Below are 22,621 nucleotides of genomic sequence, written 5' to 3' on the forward strand. Positions count from 1 at the left end.
AGTGAGCAGGTCATAAGCCTGCCCACTCCTCTGCTCTCCAGGGCCACCATTTGCAGTGGTTGGAAGCCACTCTCATCAGTCCCCTTATGTGGTCTCCTCATTTCTATTTTTGCCCCTTCACAACCCTGCCATGAGAGTGATCTTCAAGTAAGTCAGTCAGATGACATCATTTAGTCACCTCTGATATCTTCTCAAATTCCTTGCCATTTGCATCATCTGGTTCCTGCTAGCTTCATGACTTTACCTTAGACCCCTCCCCACTGAGCCCCACTGTACCCACATGGGCCACTTGCTGTTCCTCCGTGTGCCTAAATGGATCTCCCTCTTTGAGAGTGTCTTAGTTTGGGTGGCTATAATGGAAATGCCCTAGACTGAATGTCTTAAGCAATGTAAATTTGTTTCTCACATTTCTAGAGGCTGAGAAGTCCAAGATCAAGGCATTGGCAAATCTAGTGTCTGGTGAGCATTCTCCTGGTTTGTAGGCAGCCCCCTTCTTGAATCCTCACACAGCCAAGAAAGAAATCAGTTCTTGCATGTCTCTCTCTCTCTCTCTCTCTCTCTCTCTCTCTCTCTCTCTCTCTCTCTTAACCTTTATTGTATGTTCAGGGATACATGTAAAGGTTTGTTATATAGGTAAACTCATGGCCCGGAGGTTTGTTGTATAGACTATTTCATCACCCAGGTACTAAGCCTAGTACCCAATAGTAATTTCTTCTGATCTTTCCCCTCCTCCCACCCTCCAGCCTCAGGTAGGCCCCAGTGTCTATTGTCCATAAGTTCTCAAAGTTTAGCTTCCACTTATAAATAAGAATACACAGTATTTGGTTTTCTGTCCCTGCATTAGTTTGCTGAGGATGATGGTCTCCAGCTCCATCCCTGTTCCCACAAAGAGCATGTCTCTTCTTATAAGGACACTAGTCCCATTCATAAGGGATCTACTCTCATGACCTAACCATCTCTCAAAGGCCCCACCTCCAGATACCATCACATAGGGGATTAGGTCTCATCATAGAATCCTGGGGGCATTAAATATACATACATGTGCCATGGGGGTTTGCTACATCCATCCCCCATCCTCGACATTAGGTATTTCCCCTAATGTTACCCCTCCCCAATCCCCTCACCACCTGCTATCCCTCCCCCAGTCCCTCACCCCCCTACAGGCCCCAGTATGTGATGTTCCCCTCCCGGTGTCCATGTGTTCTTATTGTTCCACACCCACTTATGAGTGAGAACATGCAGCGTTTGGTTTTCTGTTCTTGTGTCATATAACTGGCTACTGCATATCATCTTATTCTAGCTCCAACAGCAGCCTCTTTTTCTACCAGCTCTTCTCTGACCACATGCTCATTGCTCTCTAACCAAGTACTCTCCCCTACTAAATCCTGATTCATTCTCATCTTACAGAATGCAGTGCTCCTAAGGGCTGGGAGGATGGGCCTTTGCCCACCCTCCCTAGTCTTCCCCTATAGTGACTCTGTTTTGGGCTGAGGGGGACATTGCCTGTTGCTCCAAGTCTAAAGCACATATCCAGAGTATTGCTTGCATAACTCACATGACTTGAACTTTCTAGTATGCTGGTATTTCAGTTCTTAGCATTAATTTTTTTAAATGTAAAATTCCATTAAATTTTAAGATAGGCATTTTTACTCCTTCCCATTGCCCCATCGGAATTATTGAAAAGTGTAATTTAGGGCACATTTGGGAAGGTTTTACTTTCAAAAGCATTTAGTAAAGCAATCCAGGTTAAGAAGTGTTGTCAAGCAGAAACTTTGCAGACCTGCCTCAATGAATGGATGAGTGTCTTTTTACGTAATCCTATCACTTGGACTGTAGACAGGTCCTGCTAAAATGCCGAGAAGTTTGTTCCCTCGAGTAGATTAAACATTTCTCTTTAATTTTATTTTATTGTCTTTATTGGTTTAGCTCATTCTTTCTTCATAAGCAAGATATTTCAGCCCAGTCCCTACGGATCTTGCCAGATCAAGAGATTGGAATTCCAGATCAAGAGATTGGAAAACCTGTAACTGGGAATCTCAGAGCCTTGAAGCTTCATGGTCCTGGCACTGCTCAGCAGCCTCTCCTGTTCCCCTCCCGGGCTGGTCAGAATCTTCACTACCATCTTCAGAGCTAGCCTTGTCACCCCGCGCCTGTCCCCTCACTTTTGGCAAACACTTCTGCCCCCGGATTCTTTGAGAAAGTCCAGCTTATCAGGCTGACCTCTCTCGACATCTTGCCTTCACATGGACACACTTATCTAAATCTTGATGCTCCCTTCTCTTCCTTCCTCCAGCCTCAGAAGAGGAGGTGCATCCTGCCTTCTAAACTCAGAATCAATCCCCACCCACCTGCTGAGGGTCCTTAGGCATCCTATAAACATGTCCAGGCCTTTTCCCTCTTAAAATAATAACAGCCTAAACACTTAAGCCTTAAACCCTCTCTGCATCCTGTGGCCCTATCTCTCTCTGTCCCTTCCCTGCCAAGCTTCCTGAAAGAGTTGTTCCCAGCCACAAGGCCATGTCATCACCTCCCCTCTTCCTATCCATCAACTGCATGCTGGCTACTGGTCCCATCATTTCCCCGCCATGCTTGCCAGCAAGGCTAAGAACTTCATTGCAAAATCCAGTAAGCACTGTTCAGTTTTTATCTGACCAATTTTCCTGCAGGCTCTGTTCCCTTGAGTAGATTAAATGTTTCTCTTTAATTTTATTGTCTTTATTGGTTTAGCTCATTCTTTCTTCATAAGCAAGGTATTTCAGTCCAGTCCTTTCTGATGTTGCCATGAATTCCACATTAAGAGACTGGAAAACTTAACAACTGGGCTGCTCTGGCCCACTAGGAACCTCAGAGCCTTTAAGCTCCGTGGTCCTGGCACTGCTCGGCAGCCTCTCCTGCTTCCCTCCCAGGCTGGCCAGAACCTTCACCACTGTCCTCAGACCTAGGCTTCCTTAAGAAGCTTTCCCCTCCTTGGGCTCCTAGGTCACCCCTCTCTCCAGGTTTTCTTCATACCCCTTCATGTGTCTTCTTGGACTTTATACTGGGTCTGTTTCTTGTTCTATAAACTCTCCCCTGAGCGATGCATTCAGTCTCTAGCAACCACTCACAGTCATGGCCATGGACATCCCGGGATGACTCCCAGCCGGCTTTCCAGCCCAGATGGGAAGCCCAGCTCCTCCGTATTCCATAGCCCACTGGACTTGTCCCATTTCTTTCCCATGGGCACCACCATCTCAAAACATCACAACTATCTCACATTCTCCTCTCTCATGCCCCCCACCCCTCTCATAGCAGCATCACTGGTGCTGGGACCCTGGTTGCCACCTCTGACCCTCCACTCTCCTCCTCCCCCATAGCAGCCCTCCTGGCCTTGTCTGGACTTGCCCCGGAACTCCTCTCCAACCTGAGCATTTCTCTCTGTGGCCCCAGCACTGCTTAGCTTCAGTGGCCGTTAGTTCTCGCCTGGATAACTTTGACAGCTTCCTAACAGCTCTCTCCACCTGCGCACGTGCCCACGTCCAACCCACCTACTGTACTGCATCTGGAAGGAACCCAAAACGAAACGAGCCTCTGTCCCCTTTGGAGCCACCCACGGCCTTCAGGGGTCAGTCGGACCATCTCCTTTGTGCCCATGTAAGCGTTTCCAGGATCACCAGCCTCACCTTGCTGACCCCTGTTCCTACACTCCACTTACAGTTCATACAAACCCATGTCCAACCCTGGTGCCTGACAGACCGCACCTCTTCCTGCAAGCCTTCCCAGTCTGGTCAGATGTGTTCCTCCCAGCTCCCTCAGCTGACTGGGCACTTTTTTTTTTTTTTTTTTGAGACGGAGTCTCGCTCTGTTGCCAGGCTGGAGTGCAATGGCACGATCTTGGCTCACTGCAACCTCTGCCTCCTGGGTTCAAGCAATTCTCCTGCCTCAACCCCCCGAATAGCTGGGACTACAGGCATGTGCCACCATGCCAAGCTAATTTTTATATCTTTAATAGAGATGGGGTTTCACCGTGTTGGCCAGGATGGTCTCAATCTCTTAACTTTGTGATCTGCCCGCCTTGGCCTCCCAAAGTGCTGGGATTACAGACGTGAGTCACTGCAGCCCGGGCACTTCTTAACCATTGCCTTCATCACATGGCTTCGTCAAGAGTCCTTCTCTTCCACCTCTCAAGAATGTATATTTCTGGAGGACAGGGACTCACTGTGTCTGAATAATCTCAGTGCTTAGCTCAGGGCCTGGCATCTAATAGATAGGGTAACCAAACAAAAAAATAAAGGCTGTTGTTTCCTTGTTCCATCTTAGGAAGGCTTATAATTTTTATTTTATTTTATTTTATTTTACCTTAAGTTCTGATATACATGTGCAGAAGGTACAGGTTTCGTTACATAGATATACATGTGCCACGGTGGTTTGCTGCACCTATCAACCCATCATGTAGGTGTTAAGCCCATATGCGTTAGGTACTTGTCCTAATGCTCTCCCTCCCTTTGTCCCCCACCCCTGACAGGCCCTGGTGTGTGACATTCCCCTCGCCGTGTCCATGTGTTCTCATCGTTCAACTCCCACTTTGAGTGAGAACACGCAGTGTGTGGTTTTCTGTTTTTGTGTTAGTTTGCTGAGGATGATGGAGGAAGGCTTACAGTTTTATCCATGTGGCTTGAGTAGTACAGGACGCAAGATAACAGCATGGACCTCAGATGGCTTCTGGAATCTTCTGTCTTCGGACAACCTCTTGGTGGACCTCTGTCTTCCTCTGTATCCGGCATTAGCGACAATGTTTTTGATTTCAGGTAGAGTCATGTGACCAGGGGTAGGAACGAGGGAGCAGATGTCAGGTTTGGGTATAATCACTTCTTAGTTATATGATCCCATGCAAGTCACTCAACCTGTCTGAGCTTTTCTCCTTTATCCATAAAATGCCAATTAAAAATAGAATCAACCCTCCTAGAGATATTGGGAGTCTCAGATACAAAAATAAATGTAAAATGTGTTATGAACTGTCCAGCTATTGGTTCAAATTTGAGGGATGGAAGGGTGCCAGGATGGGTCTCTGCCTGAGAGACTCAATTAAAAAACTAAAACGTTTCGTGAGAAACTTCAGGTTGATATTTTGCCCTTAAGGCCAATGTTCCCCTAAACCTTATTAATGCATGGGTTTCTCGGCAGCAGGAACTGCGGTCTTGTATCCCTTTTGTATTCCTGAATGTTGAAGACACTGCATGGTCAAAAGTAGATGTCAATGAGTGGTTCTTATGTGGACGATATATATCCCAGGTTTGAGTGCAGTGAGTGGTGAACATGGCTCACTGCAGCCTCGACCTCCTGGGCTCAGTCAATCCTCCCACCTCAGCCTCTCAAGGGCTGAGACTACAGGTGCATGCCACCACGCCCAGCTAATTTTTATTTTTTAACCTTTTGTAAAGATAGGGTTTCACCATGTTGCCCAGGCTGGTCTCAAGCTCCTGGGCTCAAGGGATCCACCCGCCTCGGCCTTCCAAAGTCCTGGGATTACAGGCGTGAGCCGCTGTGCCCTCCCGCTGCTGGTATATTTTTATTTCGTTATTTGTGTATTTATTGTACATAAAGACTTTAAAACATCCAATGTAATCCATTTTGGAAAAGCAAATGTAAAATGACTTCAGCTTTAGTTTTTTTTTTTTTTGTTTGTTTGTTTTGTTTTTTTTTTGAGACAGAGTTTCACTCTTGTTGCTCAGGGTGGAGTGCAATGGCACGATCTCAGCTCACCGCAACCTCTGCCTCCCAGGTTCAAGCAATTCTACTGCCTCAGTCTCCCGAGTAGCTGGGATTACAGGAATGTACCACCAATCCCGGCCAATTTCGTATTTTTAGTAGAGACAGGGTTTCTCCATGTTGGTCAGGTTGGGTTCGAACTCCCGACCTCAGGTGGTCTGCCCATCTCAGCCTCCCAAAGTGCTGGGATTACAGGCGTGAGCCACCATGCGTGGCTGGGATTTAGTTCTTTAATTGACAAGTAGAAATTGTATATGCCATTGATATTTTAGGATTAGATGATAATGCTGTTACTTCCTATTTTCTTGTGAGGAGAGAGAATGGCAAAAGAGAGTCACAAGCAGGAGACAGCAGGGAGGTGGAATAGTGGACACTCATTATCTTTTGATTCCCAGCATCCATTTATCATCTCCTAATGATGCAATTCACTTTTTCTCGGGGAAATGCTAGTCTTCAACTCTCAGTTCTCAGTTTGGGGATAGAGTTGACTTTGCTACTAGTTCTGGGTTCATTCAGTCCTGGCCAATCAGAGCATCATATTCCTCTAGTTGCTGGGAGGAGGAGCATATGAACCTATTAGAGTCAACAGGTCTTGATGAGCCTAGTGCTTAGACTTTTGGGAGAGAGGCATATTCTCTTTCTGTTGGACTCAAACATGGGAGGATACAAACATGAAATCTGTCATTTTGTCATCACGTGGAGCTTGAGACAAAAGCAAATATGGAGTGAAACAGAGACACTGAGTCCTGCGACATCTTTTGAACTCTCAGATCAAACCATACCTGAAGCTAGTGAAACCGCTCTCAACTGTTCAGTTTTCTGAGTCAGTTCATTTCCTCTTTTGTCTGTCAGTGTAAATTAGGTTCTCTCTGACACTTGGAGCAACGAGACTCTTATGGGATTGGGGCCCAGGGATTGTACCACCTTACCTTCAATTCTTCCTATACCTTGCTGGTCTTTCTGGTATTGGTGGAAGAGCTGAATATGACAAGATCTATGCAGATTCAGGCACTGAGCACCTCCAGGATTATTTAAAGGAAGAGGTGGATTTAGGAGATTCTCAGGGAACTCTTTTAACCTGAGGTCCCAAAAGTCTACAAAAGGGCTCAAAGATTGTAACTTCATACTGCCAATAAAGCTACAAAAAAAAAAAAAAATCTCATCTGGCTGTGGGTCAACTGCCAGGAAAACCTTAAACACTGGCTCCCCTTCAGTGTCAAATTATAATTCTCCTCTTTCATCTTCCCCTGCAGTTCCTTCTGTTTTTCATTTCTCTTGATTTCTTTCCTTGGGCTTTTGATCTGTTCTCTATTGTTATCGTTCAGGCATCTCATGCCTGAACTTTCCAAGTCCGTGAAATCCAACCATAACAACATCTGGGATCTGTGGTCGTGTGTTAATGTTAGTTCCTCCTGATGTATCGGGACTGGGTGCTTTGCTGGATTATTTTATACCTTTGTTCCACGAAGCTGATTTCCCTCCAAATCTGAGCCCCAGGATTTTTCCAAGGAACTTTCCAAAGTGGGCAGGAAGTAAGGAGAGCTCTGAGGGAATTTCCTCTGCTATCTTGTGCCCCTACCAGTGGCATTCACATTCCTTTGCCCCTGATGACTGGCCCCTTGGAGACTTGCTTCCAAAACCTTGGACTATTCCCCTCCACCCAGCCTTGGATGGGGTCTACTAGATCTGGCTTTGAAGGACAGCTCTGTTCTTTATTGGTTGTTTGGCTGAGAGTAAGTCAACTAACCTCTCTGAATCCCAGTTTCCCTGGAGTAAAGATGGTGATTTTAAAGTATAGGGCTGCAGGCGGTGAGGCTCACGTGAAATTTGATGCAATACTTTATATATAACACCTGGCACAGTACAGTAATAGCTACCTTTTGTTGAATTAAGCAACTTCATTAGATAGCTTGCTTCTGCTATGTCATTTGGCCCTAGGATGACCATGCATAGGAGATATTATTATTCCCACTCTACAGAAGAGGAAACTGAGGCTGAGGATAGTCATTGTCAAAGTCGGCCTCTCTTCTCTCCCCCATGCTGCATCTTGTGAGAACTCGCTATCATGAGCACAGCAAGTGGGAAGTTCACCCCTGCGAGCCAGTCATCTCCCACCAGGTCTCACCTCCAACACGAGATTTGGGTGAGGACACAGCCAAACCGTATCACAGACTAACTTCTTTTTTTTTTTTTTTTCCTAATGAAATGTATAGATTTAGATTTTTTAATGGCTGGGTGCTCATCAGCTTCTCACTGACCTTCTCTCTGGATGTTTCTCTGGCCAAATTTGTCCTCTTCTGTTCTCTTCAGAATGAGCCCATGGGAAACAGAATTCCTGAGCTGTGCATGTTTCAGCACATCCATCCTTCGATTTTATAGTTGAGTGACAGTTTGAGTGGGTATAAAACCTGAATGTTTTCCCAGCAGGGTTTTGGGGACATTGCTCTCACTGAATATACTGCTCTAAAGAAGTTTTCTGACCTGTTTTTCCCTACCACTATCGTGATTTTTGTTGCCAGATTTTTGCCTTGACAGAGACTGACAGAATCCTTGCAGTCTAGCCCAGTGATGTGCCACCACTAATGCGGCTGTGAATCACCTGTCGGTCTTGTTAAAATGGAGATTCTGACTTGGGAAGTCTGGGGCGAGGCCTGAGATTCTGCATCTCTAATGAGCAGATCTGTGGGCAGTGGGGAAGAAGTTAGTCTGTGATACGGTTTGGCTGTGTCCTCACCCAAATCTCGTGTTGGAGGTGAGACCTGGTGGGAGATGACTGGCTTGCAGGGGTGAACTTCTCACTTGCTGTTCTCATGATAGTGAGTTCTCACAAGATGCAGTTGTTTAAAAGTGTGCGCTACCTCCCCCTTCCCTCGCCCTCTCTTCCTCCTGCGGGCCATGTAAATATGTGCTTGTTGCCCCTTCTGCCATGAGTCATGACTTCCGGAGTAGAAGCTATGATATCTGTCCTTTCTCTCCACCAAAGTCACTGTGGCTTTTTAGACGGTGGCATCACCACCTGAAACTAGAAAGTGGCAGTTCTTCTCTAAGTCCTAGGACTGCACTGCAGACCTGTGTTCATCTAAACTGTTTGCAAGGGACACACAGCAAATTCAAACCAGAGTCAGTGGAAAGCACAAAGAGAACTGTGTTGCCTTGGGTAAGGGAAAGCCCGGGGGTAGATGTGATGCCTGCTCCACCAGCCCTGAGGCTAGATGGCACGTTCACAGGCCCTCCTCTCCCTCTTCCAGCCTTTAAAGGTGTCTCTGCCTTACCTCTGTCCTCTCTGGGTGATGGCAGATGTCCCTGTCAGCACCAGGCTTTCCTGATTGGTCCAGCAAAAGTCCCCGGGAGGCCTCACTGGTTCTCCTGGATCACATATCCTTCTCCAGGACAATCACTGTGGCTGGCCTGGGTCATAAATGCACCTTGACATGCCAGAATGGAGTCATCCCCACTGAAACCACGCTGACTCAGGCCGTGCAGGCACATGTGAATGTCAAGGGCACACTTTTCCTGTTTTACGATCCTGTGTTTCCTGAACTCACTTTTTTTTTTTTTCCTGATCAGCATTACTATTATTATTATTTATTTTCTTTTTTATTGCATTTTAGGTTTTGGGGTACATGTGAAGAACATGCAAGATTGTTGCATAGGTACACAGATGGCAGCGTGATTTGCTGCCTTCCTCCCCTTCACCTATATCTGGCGTTTCTCCCCATGCTATCTCTCCCCAACTCCCCAACCCCACACTATCCCTCCCCTCTGAATTCACTTCTAAACTGTGATGTTACTACTCACTCCGGTTTCATCTCAAGCAATACTATTTGTGATATCACAGGTATGGGGATATTGATATGTATGTCAAATAAATAAATCTATCGATCTACCCATCCATCTATGATCTATTTTGTATCCTTTTAAATATACATGAAGATAAATATATAACTATGTAAAAATCTTTATTATTTATGACCTAAAATAATCTCTGATCCCACCAGTACCTAGACCACACTTTGGAAAACACTGATTTAATCCACTCTTGTCTTCTACAGCTGAGGAAACTGGGCCCAGCAAAGCTAAGCAATTTACACAAGGGCAAATCGAAAGTGACAGAAATAGGACGGAAGCCTGATTCCAGCTTTGTATGTGCTTATGTTTATTTTTTACTTTATTTTATTTTATTTTGAGAAGAAGTCTTGCTCTCCTGCCCAGGCTGGAGGGTAATGGAACAATCTTGACTCACTACAACCTCCGCTTCCTGGGTTCAAGCGATTCTCCTGCCTCAGCCTCCAGGGTAGCTGGGATTCAGGTGCTCACCACCACACCCAACTAATTTTTATATTTTTAATAGAGACAGGGTTTTACTATTTTGGCCAGGCTGGTCTCCAACCCCTGACCTTAGGTGATCCACCTGCCTCAGCCACCCAAAGTGCTGAGATGACAGGCATGAGCCACTGTGCCTGGCCTGTGCCTAGTTTTTACTCCTCAAGGCAACATGGTTAGTAGCTCTGCCCTTTACCAGCTGTGTGTCTTTGGGCAAGTTACTTAACTTCTCTGTACCTCTGTGTACCTGTCTGTAAAATGAAGGATGATGGTAGTAGTGTCTGCTTCATAGAATTTTTATGAGGATTAAATGAATTTGTATTTATGGACCACTTAGGACAGTGCGTGGTACACAGTAAGCATTATATGTGTTTGTTCAATAAACAGGACATGACTTGGAGTCACAGGAAATGTAAGCTTGTAGTTCATATTCCAAATTCCCAGAGGAGGGAATTTGGGTGGTTTCAGGTTGAGTCAGATGCCCACCCCCGAACCAACTGTTGCCAGAAGGATGGGGTCACATGATTGGAAAATGGCTCTGCCCACTGCAACCCCACCCCAAAGAAGGATCTGGTAGGCACAGGAAAGTGGGAAGGAAAAAGTGAGAAGGTTGAAGTTACTGCTCATCCAGGCTCTGGTGCTCAGTAAAATCTATCTATCAATTGATTGATCTATCAATCTATCTATCACTTTGGTGCTCAGCAGTGTTCCCTGGGATCCAGTGGGGGAATGCAAGACTCTCTACTGATCCATGCCTGACTCAAAGCCCCCTCTTCCAGGAAGTCTCCTTTGATTTACTTCATCTGTTTGGAAGAGTGTTCTGTTCAGTGCTATCCATAAAGGAGAGTTCACATGTTGTCTGACTTATTTTTCATAGTTGGTTAAAAAGCACATGTTCTGCTTCTCCAAGCAGATCACGTGTACCTTGAACACGGGTGACTGATTCTTTACTCTTTTATCATTACTACTGAGTGCCTAGGTCAGACCCAGCCAGCGTTCAAAGGGTGGATCCCTGTAAAATGATCAATCCTTTCAGAGACCCGATCACTTGTTTTGAACCCCAGTTTGGCCAATAGATGTTAGCTGAAAAAGGGAGGGGTAAAACCATTAGGGAGATATCGCTTTACCCGAAATTGACATGAATAAGAATTTTATAAATGCTTTCTTCATCTCTATGAATCTTCTCAGCTTCTCTGCCACCTAGACAGTCTGTCAAGTTAATAACACCAAACACTCAGAACTGGAAAAGTTCTAAGGGGGTTCACTTCAAGGAGCCATGAGATGAATCTTTTTTCTTAAAAGAAATGTCCTTACTTTGTCTGCTGTGTAAGTTTGTAAGCAAACCTGCCCAAACAGGGGTCATTTAAAAAGCAGGGACATTTCAGATGCGCCATGAGACCAGCAGTAACAGCTTTGCTTTTTCCAGCAAATGCTTTTCTCTGGAGATTACAGCACTAGAAACTTTGCCTTTCTAGTTGAGCTCCAATCTAAAGCACCACAATATCCCATTCATAAAGATCTGTCCATAGGGAAGTGATGATCCATGCAGGAGCTAGGTTGAATTTTACTTTGAATTAGCAAACTTTCTCCTCCTTAATTTCTCCTTCCTCCTAAATCAGTGATTCTCAAGGGAGGAGGGGACAGTTTTGCCCCCCAGGGGACATTTCATTTGGCAACATGTAGAGACGTATTTGCTCATCACAACGGAGGACATGTTACTGTGATTTAGTGAGGGGAGGCCAGAGATGTTGCTAAACATTCTCGACAGCACAGGACCGGTCCTCACAACAAGGCATGACCCAGCCCATGGGTCCACAAACTACGGCCCCATTTATCCGGCCCCCTGCCGCACTTCAGGAAGGGGCACCTCTTTCATTGGTGGTCAGTGAGACGAGCACAGTATGTGGCAGCCCTCCAACGGTCTGAGGGACAGTCAACTGGCCCCCTGTGTAAAAAGTTTGGGGATGCCTGACCCAGCTTCTAATGTCAATAGCGCCCAGGTGGGGGAACCCTGCCTTAAATTAACAACCACCACCACCACCAATGCTGCAAAGTATAAGAAGAGTTCAAGTGAAATATTTAAAAGTGCTTTTTGGGGCTGGATGCGTTGGCTCACATCTGTAATCCCTGCAGTTTGGGAGGCAGTGGCAGACAGATCACCTGAGGTGAGGAGTTCGAGACCAGTCTGGCCAAGATGGTGAAACCCCGCCTCTACTAAGAATACAAAAATTAGTCGGGTGTGGTGGTGTGCCCCTGCAGTCCCAGCTACTCAGGAGGCTGAGGCAGGGGAATCACTTGAGCCCAGGAGGTGGAGGTTGCAGTGAGCCGAGATCATGCCACTGCACTCCAGCCTGGGCGACAGAGCGAGACTCTGTCTCAAAACAAACAAACAAACAAACAAAAAGTGCTTTTCATTTTTAAAATGCCCTTGGAAACTTAGATGGACCTACTGATCTACAAACGATGGGTAGAAGTGCGTCATTGTTCTGATATCCTTGAAGCATTTTCTTTCCTAATCTCTCCTAGATTGATCTGATTTGATTTACCTTTGGGTGAGAAAGTAATGAGTGCATTTCTTAAGCAAATGTTGTTTATAACAACATCTTCTTGCTAATTAATTCTGGCCTCTTCTATACAAGTTTTTCTGTAAGTGCGATCTGTCCATCTTCTTGTGGATGCAGAGGACACCTGCCAAGAGAGGGAAGGCTAAGAGGCATCACTGTGATTCTGAGCTACCCACTTTCTAACTCCTTTGAGTCCAGTGCCAGCCTTGGCAAAAACACTGTCTCCTGAACAAATGCTGTTTAAAAATCCAAAGGCAGCTGCGTGGGAGCAAAGTCCAGGGTGGCAGAAAAGGACAATGGACCCCCGCTGGCTTCCTGCCCACTGTTTTGTTCAGCCAAAGCCTGGATTCTCCATCCCTTCTGTGTGCGGCCAGATGAAAGCCACTGTCGGCACGCATCCTGTTTGTGATGAAGGGGTGTTTACTCACAGGATGGCACTGGGGATAGCCTCGCCCATGCTTCCAGCAAATGGCCAGATCTGGAATTGCTCAGCAGGGACGTGATGGATGAATCTAATGCTGCATCTGCAAGGACTGCTCCTAATGAGTCACTCATCACTCAGCATTGGGTCCCACTGAGGGACAATGCCATGTCCTTGGGTGTGTATCATTCACAGGTCTAGGGTTGAGGGCTGAAAAGAGGAGAATAAAACGGAGGAAGAGGTGTGCAAGAGGCAAGAGGGCCCTGCCGTGTGGGACAGCTGAATGGGCTCAGCTGAGGAGCAGATTGGCTGGGCACCAGGTTGGCACTGCCGCTCAACCACCCCCTGATGGGGCAGCAGGCAATGTGGCCAGGCTCAAGGCCCTCAAGTTTGAATCCTTTCTGTAGGAGCTTTGCCACATCTCTCTGATCTTCCACCGGCCCCCATCAGAATCCTCATCTGGGTTCCTTGCCTAGGCTGGGAGGCCACCGTGCGCTTCTGCTTGCTGTTTGGAACTTGGACAAGGTTTATCCTAAGGGGAGGGTCAGTATCCAGTCCCTGACCTTGGTAAAATGACAGCCCCAGGCTGCTCTCACAGACCCAGAAGCCAGAGGGACAAGGAGTTGATTCTGTCGCTACTCTTCTAAACCAACATTCCAGCCCAAGATGGGCAAAGCCTCTGAGGGTTCTGCCAGCTGTACCTACCATTGGGCAGTCATGGTCTTATCTGCAGGGCTGGCTGACTTCCCTACCGCGGCACAGAAAGCAGCAGGAAGCCCCTTCCCTCCCCAGGTCTGGGGCTGGGGTGCCTTCTTACGGTCGGTCACGACCGCTGCCTTCATTAGGGAGCTTCCAAAAGGCTTTATAATATTTTCATCCAACTCTAAAGCATCAAAGAAGCTGTGTCCATAATCCTACTAATCCATCATACACATTGTTTACATTCCTCCATGACCCCTTTCATTTTTCACCTGTAAAAATATCTGTTTTTATGCAGTTATAATTGCAGAACATGTATATTTCATTCCGCATTATTTCCTGTGTATTTTTCCAAGGTTCCACCTAGTGCCCATATTTATTATTTTTGCAACTGCCTAATATACCATTGAGTTAATTGCACTGGAATTGGCTCCATCTTTTCGCTGTAATTCTACATGAATTTTGCTTTTAGATTCTTACGATTACAAAGAGGCAACAAGCATCTGTAAACAACTAGCTCTTTTCTCTTCTTCTTATTTTGAATGATTTCCCTGGGATAAATTCCCAAGAGTGGGATTACCGGGTCAAAGGGGATGAACGTTTTTATGGCTCTTGATATATATGGCCAAATTATTTTCCAAAATGGTTGTATCAATTTTCATAGCTATAGAGATGCAGAAGTATGTTTCAATGGAGTAGGAGCAGAACTTACAAATTTCAAAATGTAATTTATTATGCTATTTTCCCCCTTCTGCCTGTAAAGTTAAATGCGTACTTATGTTTCAAGTGATTTTCACGTACATATTCTCTTTTTTTTTTTTTTTTCTAACGAGGAGTTTCAAGTGGTTTTCATGTACAAATGCTCTTTCTTTTCCAACAAAGAGGAGTTTCACTCTTGTTGCTCAGGCTGGAGTGCAGTGGTGTGATATTAGCTCACTGCAACCTCTGCCTCCCAGGTTCAAATGATTCTCCTGTCTCAGCCTCCTGAGTAGCTGGGACTACAGGGGCATGCCACCATACATGGCTCATTTTTTATTTTTAGTAGAGACAGGGTTTCATCATGTTAGCCAGGCTGGTCTCAAACTGCTGAACTCAAGGGATCCACTGCCTCAGCCTCCCAAAGTGCTGGGACTACAGGTGTGAACCACTGCACCTGGTCGCAAATGCTCTTCTAACATCCCTAATGCCCTCATGGTGGCAGTGATTTCTTTCCATTCCTGTAGTCTGCTGGCAGAGGATCCAAATGGGAGGGGACACTTTTGAGTGATAATGGAATTAGAGTCTATGGTATATGTTGACTGATTAGATTTGGATGGTACCAGATGTGGAGAAGACAAGCTAGACTCTCAGGTTTCTGGGTAGGAAGCCTGGATTGTGGTGCCTTGCTCAAAACGAGGCAGGAGAAACCGATTGGGATAAAAGCAGGTCCTAACAGGAATTGCAGCTGTAGTCGTAGGAGAGAGGAAAAAGTTTTGGAACAATGCAAGTTCAAATCCCAACTCTACTGCTTAGGAGGTGTATGAAATTGGCAAATTATTTCATACCTTGGATGCTTTGTTTCCTTATCTGAAAAATAGGATTAAAGAAAGTACCTATGTAACTCTTGTGAGTTAGGCAGCATGACATATTTCTAACGCCTGTCTCTGGGCCTGCCATTTCACAATAGCACGATACATGGTAACTATATTATCTTATCCTATTGTTATTATTGGGTAGCATTAAATCCCAATATGTTTTACTAGGAATGCTTTTCCAAGATGCAAAGAAGCAAGTATACCCTGGGAGAGTAAATATTTTTGTTGTTGTCATTTTTTGAGACAGAGTCTTGCTTTGTTGCCCAGGCTGGAGAGCAGTGGTGTGATCTCGGCTCACTGCAACCTCTGCCTCCTGGGTTCAAGCGATTCTCCTGCCTCAGCCTCCCAAGTAGCTGGGACTACAGGTGTGCACCATCATGCCTGCCTAATTTTTTGTATTTTTGGTAGAGACGGGGTTTCACCATGTTAGTCAGAATGGTCTTGATCTGGGTAAACTTTTTGTTGTTGTTGTTGTTGTTATTGTTTTTTGAGACAAAGTTTCCCTCTGTTTCCCAGGCTGAAGTGCAGTGGCACGATCTCAGCTCACTGCAGCCTCTACCTCTTGGGTTCAAGTGATTCTGCTGCCTCAGCCTTGCAAGTAGCTGGGATTGCAGGTGCACGCCACCACACCTGGCTAATTTTTGTATTTTCAGAGATGTGTTTCACCATGTTGGCCAGGCTGATCTCAAACTCCTGACCTCCAATGATCTGCCTGCCTTGGCCTCCCAAAGTGCTGAGATTACAAGACATAAGCCACTGTGCTAGGCCTTATTTTGTTTAAAATTTGGACTGTTATTTGCTGCTAAGTTAGAAATGCTGCTTTTCTCACTAATTCATTCTACTGTAGGTTGACCAACCAAAGTATGGGGGGCGGAGTGGCTACTTTTCTTCAGAGAAGTTTCATTTTCAAGGTCTGAATGGGATCATCTACTCTAGAATCATCTGTCAATTCTGCGCCACTATCTGCTGATTTCATTATTACAATCTCTATTACTGGGAACTTGATAAACTTTCTCCTGAGAGAGAGGATGGGGAGCCAACTGAGAGTGTAGACTGGGGCATTAGAAATGGAAAAGCGGTCAGATAGATGGGGTTCAAATCTTGACCCTCCTACTCACTGTCTAGGTAATTATGTACATTGATACACAATGATTTAACCCCCTCAAAGTCTCAATTTCCTTATCTTTAAAATGAAGATCGTAAGCCGGGTATAGTGGCTCACACCTGTAATCCCAGAACTTTGGGATGCTGAGGCGGGTGGATCACAAGGTCAGGAGTTCAATACCAGCCTGACCAACATGGTGAAACTCCATCTCTATTAAAAATCCACAAAAACAAACAAACAAACAAAAAAAACATTAGCCAGGCAGGGTGGTGCACACCTATAATCCCAGCTACTCAGGAGGCTGAGGCAGGAGAATTACTTGGACCCAGGAGATGGAGGTGGCAGTGAGCCAAGATCACACCACTGTACTCCAGCCTGGGTGACAGAGCAAGACTCCATATAAAAAAAAAAAAAAAAAAAAAGAGAGAGAGATAGTAAATTACTTTGTTCAATAGGTTGTTAGAAGATTTAAATGACATATTATATACATAGTACCGTTTGTACCTAAGCAAATTCTAGTTGTTAATAATATTATTTCCATTAAAGAGGTGGTGAAGAAACAGGGATGTTATGCTTTAACATATGTTTTGAGTATATATATATACATATGCGTATATATATATGTGTGTGTGTATATATATAGATATGTGTGTGTGTGTGTATATATAGAGAGAGATATGTGTGTGTGTGTGTGTGTATATATATATATATATATATATATATTTGAGACAGGGTCTTATGCTGTCACCTAAGTGAGAGTACACTGGCATGATCATAGCACATTGCAGACTTGAACTACTGGGCTCAAGCGATCCTCCCGCCTCAGCCTCCCAAGTAGCTGTGCCACTATGCGTGGCTACTTAAAAAAATTTTTTTGTAGTGATGGGGTGTTGCTATATTGCCTAGGTTGGTCTCGAACTGCTGACCTCAAGTGATTGTCCCACCATGGCTTCCCAAAGAGCTGAGATTACATGCATGAGCCACCATGCCTGGCCCTCTTTTTGAAATTAATTCACCTTCATGGTTATACTTGAATTAAGCTAATTCTAAAGTCACTTGGGTTTTCTGGAATTGACTTCAACTGATAGTCAGAAGTTGCATCCCTGGGTGCATATTTTCATTTGCAATGACTGGTTTAGGATAAAAATGGCTGGCTAGGCTTTTCAGCTTCCTGTGCTCTTCAAATTGGCATGGACTAAGGAGCACAGGATTAGGACAGAAGTGTGGAATGTTCATGTCTCTGCTGTTTAATGCAGAGACTCAGTTCTTAATAGCAGCCCCACATTTATGTAGTCGTTGAGGGCATTTGCAAGGACCACCCAGGTGGGCTTTTCCCAAACATTCCCACCTGATTTGTCATACTGCCCAAGATAGACTGGATAGTCAGGTATTGGGTATGGAGACCCCATCCACCAGTGGGTGGAGGGGGCTGGAAAGCCATTGGAATACTCATTTTAAGTGGAAAGCAATAAGAATCCAGTCAAAGCTGGCTAAGTGGCAATGCACGGTTATACACAATTATTTGGCCTCTCTGAATCTCAGTTTTCTCATCCATAAAATGGGGTTAATGAAATACCAAAATGCTGGTACTGGGCTTAGGCCAGTTACTTTTTCAGGGCAGAAGAACTCTCCTTTGGAATTGGCAGTCACCACTATCCATTTTTCCTACAAATGGTACTGATATCCGGGGCTCAAAGTTTTCACTGAGGAAAATGTATCAGCTAACTTTATGTGCAGCTGCTGTAACATTGTGAGCCACACTCCTAATTAATCGCTTGGAATTTCAGGCATTTTTTCTTTCTGTCCTCAGCTCTGTTGAAGGTGCGTCAACAGCTCCTTGCCTCCGAGTTCCTAAATGAGCCCACACCCTCTGCCAGTGCTGCTAATAATTTTATCGGAATGAGCCCCATTGCCTTTGATCTCCTCTGGTTCTTAAACCCAGTAGTCGTGTGTTCGAACATCAATGGAAACAGGGTTTCAAGCTCCCTCTTTCATTATCTTTCTCAAAGATAAAAAAGAGCAAAAGGGGAAAAAAATGTCCTGAGCTGTGTAGATGAGGCAATATTTTTACAGTAATTTCTTTATCTGATTTTATCAGATCAACAAAGTTGTTTAGAAAAGTATGTCCACTCACATCTCCCCATCTTAAATATGGTTTTCCTTAGAAATAAATAAACATGGAATACATCCAAGACCTCCCTCACCTCTACCACAAGCACTAGCGGCCTCTTGCTTTGTCCATTATTGTGGGTGAGGGATAGTGTCTGTGGGTTTCTGGGCCTTGGAAATCTTGAGGTGGGTCTGAGAGCTTTGCAGATCAAAGATGAGATTCAACCCTTCCAAGGAACTACCATCTTTTTCCAAAACGAACGTTCTGTTCTTGGCAGTGTGGGGAGAACAGACTTCTAGATTAGAATAATTAAATATCTGACCCACAACTCCCCCAGATGCCTGTGGCTTCTTGGGCTTTGATGTGGGCAGCTTACTGCAGAATGGAAAAATACAGCATCTTCTCAAGGCCCTCGGCGTCTGGAAGCGAGGAAGGCTAACGTGAAGAACTCCAAGGTCTCGTTCTTGAAAACAGACAGGACCTCAGCTAGAGTCTCTGGGCAGAGGGATGTGAGCAGGCATGAATCTTGCAGGTGTTATGCCTTCACTTGGCCAATACATGGACCGCACAGTCTTGTCTCTGCCAACCACTGCAGGCTTATCTTAAACCCACCATCTCTCACTCTGCTCACCCTCCTTAGCCTTTCTCAATTCTTCCTTCTTGCTTTTCTCACTCCCACCACAAAGTGTTTGCATTGAGCCATTCTCTGTGCTAGAATGCTTTCTCTCCTTATATATTTAGGCCCTATTCAGTATTCAGCTCTCTGCTCAATGGTGTATTAGCTAGGGTAGGATGAGCAAAGCTGCAGTAACAAATAGCCCTTGAAAGCTCAGTGGCTTAACACAATTAATCTATTTTTTGCTACTATGAAAGGCTGATGTGTCTCTTTGAAGCAATCACTCAAGGATCCAGGATCTTCCCATTGCACAGTTCTGTCATCTTAGAATTGAGGATGCCAGTTTCAAAGAGAAACTGGAAAGTTCTTGTGAGTGGTTATGGAAGATTACATGAAGGATATTTGATGGCCAGGCCTGTAAAGGACTTACTTCATTCTGCCTTTATTCCACTGGCCTAAACCTAGTCACATTGGCCCAGTCAGGTGTAAGGAAGGTTGAGAAATACAGTCGTCTTATGTGCCCAGTAGGAAAATGGAATTTTGATGGTTACATAGCATTGTTTCCATCACAAGTGCCATTTCCTCAAATGAGTCTTTTGTCACCTTCTGCATAGGGTGAAATCTCCCAAGTGTAGGCACCTGTTACTTTGTTTTTCCTGTCCTTCAGAGCTCCGTTATAACTGCAGCTTTGCAGTAATGTGTGTAACTTTTTGGTTAAAGTCTGTCTCCCTGACCGCACTGTGAGCCACATGAATGCAGGCTTTATCCAACCGTCTGTCTTTGGGGTGCACATATCCTCCTGTTCCATATCTTATGTGGCCAACTTAAGTATTCAGGGATTGAATGCCCACAATTTCTTTACCCCATACCATGAGCTTAGGAAGAAGCCCAATAAAGATTTTCGAAAGGATCAACTTAGCATCCTGGGTATCATCATGTCCTGCCTGAAACACAGCAAGTGCTCGGTGACTATCTTTTGAGTGAAGGAATTAGTCTGTTCATTGTATTAGTTTGTTCTCATGCTGCTGATAAAGACATACCTGAGACTGGGTAATGGATTAAAAAAAAAAAAAAAAAAAAGAGGTTTAATGGATTCACAGTTCCACATGGCTGAGGAGGCCTCACCATCATGGCAGAGGTGAAAGTCATATCTTATATAGCCACAGGCAAGAAGGAGAATGAGAATCAAGTGAAAGGGTTTCCCCTTATAGAGCCCACAGCTCTTGTAAGACTTATTCACTACTACGAGAACAGTATGTGGGAAAGCACCCCCATGATTCAGTTATCTCCTACAGGGTCCCTCCCACAACACATGGGAATTATGGAGCTACAGCCCAAGATGAGATTTGGGTGGGGACACAGCCAAACCATGTCAACCATGAATAAAGTTTCCAAAGCCTCCTAATTCAGATGCTTCTCTGGACCACACCAGTATTGGGGCGGGGGGAGGGGGGGTAGGAGAGCCTCGGGAAAATATCTTTCTCTTTGTTATGAGGCCAGCTACTTAAGAGAGAGCAGCTACTTAAGAGAGAGCATACATTTTGGATAACAGGGGTTCTGTGTTAGCTATCACAGCATTCCTATGTTGACGATGAATATGAGTCAACATTCATAATTGCAAACAACAGAACTCACTCAAGAGAGTATAAACAGAAGCGAAATCTACCTAAAAGTATTAACAAAAACCAGAGAACCAGGCCTGGAAGCTCTGCAGCCTGACACATGTCCAATGACCCTAACACCCTGGTCATTTTCCTTGGGAAAGGCAGGCAGAGCCTGGGACTTAACAGCCCCCACCACCTCTGCTCTGGAAGCCGGATGTTTGGTTACATAGTCGTGCTTTACTCAATGAATCCTGTGCTGTGCCCAGTTCTTGGAGACAGTCTGGAATCCCATGAAGGTGCTTCTGATTGGCTGAGCCTAAGTCACATGACCATTGCCCTGCTGGGGAGGAGGATGGGAAAGTAAGTTTCTGGCTTCTGTCTTGGTGAGAAGCAGGTCATGAAGGGGGAAATATCTAATGTAGGGAACGTGGTGGTGAGTGGCTACTGTTCACACAGGGCGCTTCAGGGTCTGTTTCCAACCTGGAGTGGTTTGGGGATGACGTTAAGAGGGTGTGAGGGGACTGAGCAGAGACTCCTGGCGCGACACCATAATAAGGCATGCCATAATTTGTTGTTGTTGTTCTAGTTTTCAAAGTTTGATGAAAAAATATAGGACCATAGAGCTAAAGATGGGGGAGATACACTTTTTTGGGACAAACTAAATATAAATTATTTCAACGCATCACAACATTTTTCACAAGTTTGCTTTGTTTTCCATTTGAACTTATTTTTAAACATCAGACAGCAATAGAAACCCAGAGAGGCAGATAGTGAGGTGGGGGGAGTGGGGGTCGGGGTAGCTCTGGCCCATCCTTTGCCAGCTAGGCTTGGATCCGAGCTGCTTCTGCTGGAACTCGTGCCCTCTATGTCCATCAAGCAAGACCCCTTCATCATTGGTGAACCAGGCTCCTTGGTCATTGGTGCAGTGCTGGGAGCTGAGAACCCAGCAGCACAAAGCTTCCCCTTTTTCCTGCCTGGCAGGACATACTTTCAGGAATGCAATGAATGCTAGCTACTGCGGCCCGGGGTGTCTTCCAGAGGATGCTCATCAAGTAGGTGGTGGGAGAAATATTGCATGCATGGCATTGACAAAGCCTTGGCTCCTTCACCAACATGCGGAAGACAGAGTATGGTGCTGAGCAAGCTCTGTTAGGATCCAGAACTGGGGTTCAGTGAGGGGCAGGAGTTATAGGATCTCAGCCTTGAATCTGGCTACAGGATGTTGTATTGAAGTTACGCTTCAAGGAGATCTGTCATTTGAAGGTTTAGCTTTGGTTTAACATGGTTAAAGCTAAGTGATGGGGATGGGGAATGACAGAAAGTGCAGGTTCAAATTTCCTTAGATGCTCTTGCAAAATCTGGAAGAGATGTATGAGTCTAACTATAAGGAGGTCGTAAATCTCAGAGGACAGGGAAGGATACAAAGGTTTTCTCTGCCTTTCCTAACCAGTCTTACTTTGGTGTCTTCATAATGCTTCTTGAAGAGACACTGGGATGTTCCCTCTCTCTCTTTTCTCCAGTATGAGTTAGGACAGGCTGGCTGTGCTGCCATAACAAATACTCCCCCAAATCTCGCAGTTTAAAATACGCAAATGTTTGTTTCTCACTCACTTCACTTGTGCATCGTGGGTTGACAGGTGTTCTGCCCCAGACTGATCTAGCTGCCATCTCATGAACATCACCAACTACCTTGCTAGCAGAAAAAGAGAGCTCTGAAGGGTCTCTCATTGGGAGTCAAATACTCCAGCATGGGAGCAATGCCCATCACTTCTTCTTGTCTTAGTTGGCATGAACTAGCCACCTGATCCCACCCAATGGCAAGTGGACCAGGACATGTGAGTTTACATATGCAAGAACTGG

Source organism: Saimiri boliviensis, chromosome 17, assembly GCF_048565385.1.
Source record: "Saimiri boliviensis isolate mSaiBol1 chromosome 17, mSaiBol1.pri, whole genome shotgun sequence".
NCBI classification, from domain to species: domain Eukaryota; kingdom Metazoa; phylum Chordata; class Mammalia; order Primates; family Cebidae; genus Saimiri; species Saimiri boliviensis.